This window comes from Carlito syrichta, unplaced genomic scaffold, assembly GCF_000164805.1.
Source record: "Carlito syrichta isolate Samal-C Ts95f unplaced genomic scaffold, Tarsius_syrichta-2.0.1 Scaffold91573, whole genome shotgun sequence".
NCBI lineage: Eukaryota > Metazoa > Chordata > Mammalia > Primates > Tarsiidae > Carlito > Carlito syrichta.
In genome coordinates this window covers 55511-57645 of record NW_007035669.1, presented here as the reverse complement: position 1 = coordinate 57645, position 2135 = coordinate 55511, and positions in this window count along the sequence as shown.

Genomic DNA, 2135 nt, shown 5'->3' with positions numbered 1-2135 from the left:
AACCCAAGAAAAGGGAAATGATAAAGTCTATTCCAAGAGACATTAATAGTATAAGTTGTGTGAGTAATAGGGAAAGGTTACGTTTTAATTAGAATGTTGGATGTTCAACTAAATGTGAAGAAAGTAGAACTTTTTGTGGTATGCATTTCATTTAAAGTATGTATTGTTGGGTTTTTTTTTCCCCACAATAATAGTTTTTGATGACTATGGCTATTACCTGTAGACTATAGCAGCATCTTGCTGACAACATTACAATTGTAGTCATTGTGATATGCAGAAACTTTTGTGTATTTGATTTGTTACATTTGAAGTTTGTGGAAGTAAATGAAGTATTCAAGGAATTGATGTGAGTACAATCTTAATAATTCTGACAGGTTTAGACTATGGCTTAATAAGGCCAAAACAGTCCAAAAAAATAAAAATCAATTTATAAAGACTTTACTGAGGCTTTTCTGGCACTGTTGTGGTCATTACTGTCCCCCATTCCGAGTGATTGATGACATGGCATATTAATTGTGAAATATATATTAATTGTTGGATTAAGTTATATTTCTCCAATATTCATGTGTTGAAATCCTAACCTACAACACTCAACACATGAATGTTGGAGAAATATAACTTAATTCATGTGAATGACTGTATTTGGAAACAGGGCCTTTAAGGAGGTGATTAAACCTAAATAAGGTAATATGGATAAATCACTGATCTAATAGAACTGGCATCATAAGAGAAAGATATACCAAGTATCTCTCTCTCTCTCTCTCACAGGCATAGAGAAAAGGCCATGTGAGTATACACAACCAGAAAGCATCTGTCTGCAAGTCTGAGAGAAATATTATCAGAAACCACCCTTGCTAGCACTTTGATTTTGGACTTCTAAGCTCCAGAACTGTAAGAAAATACATTTCTGTGTTTTGAGGCACTCAGTCTGTGGTATTCTGTTATGGAAGCCTGAGTCAACTAGTAGAATCTGCAAATTAATTTAAGAAAATAATTTGGTCAAAGTGATTTCTGTTCTGTGTGGGAATTGATCTCATTGAAAATATTTTTCTCATTTGCATGTAATAACATAATATAGAAAGTCAAGCTAATTACACCCTAAACTCACACACTTAAAAGGATTGGATTTGACTGATAACTCTGATGTTGCTGATGTAGTCAAGAATTTTTTGAAACTAAGCCTAAGGGCAATGTTATGTCACGGAACTAGACAAATCAGAACTATAACTCAAAGTTGATCTCCCAAACTAAATTCTCACACACCTTTCAAATACACTGAAATGTGTCTAAAATAGCAACAACAACGAAAGAAAGAAAGAAAGAAAGAAAGAAAGAAAGAAAGAAAGAAAGAAAGAAAGAAAGAAAGAGAGAGAGAAAGAAAAAGAGAGAGAGAGAAAGAAAGAAAGAAAAACCTTAAGGACAAAAATAAACTAGAAGACAACATTCAGGCAAAAGAAAATGTGAAGAAGGTGGAGCTGATGCAGTAAATGTAATTTATAACAAAGAAGAGAGTCTGAAAAGACTATATGTGAATGATCTTCAATTTTAAATTTCTCTTTTCTTTATTTTTTTCACCTCAAAGAGCCGGTCCATCCACAGCTTTTATTACTCCCCTTAGCCTTTAGGAGCCTCTGCCAGGATGTCCACTGCCTGGAGCCCAAGGATATATGTCCCAATTAGTCATAGCCTAGGGTCAATTGTGTCATTCCAGGAAGCCAGCAGTAGTTCACAACTAATTTATGTTTCCTTGTCAAAATGCTTAAACCACATATTTCAGGGCACTAACTGGAAAAACTAGGAAATAAAAACTCAAAAAAAAGTCAATTGGAAATTCTTTCTTTTTCTATTAGCACCCACTTTATATTTACCTTAAGTATGTTCTATATCTTCTTACCTTCTTCCATTTAAATTATGACCTGTCATTGTCAAAAATATATGACTGCATCCATTTCTACTTATCTTGAAACAAAATTGAAAATGACCCCCAATTTTTGTAAAAGCTAGGAAACTCTGCTTCACACATTGTACTTACCAAAATAATTGTTTTCCCTGCATTTGAAGAAAAAATTCTGTGTCTTAAGAACTAAACTTGTATTTGAAACCATGATTACATAGTATCTATTTCTATCATATGA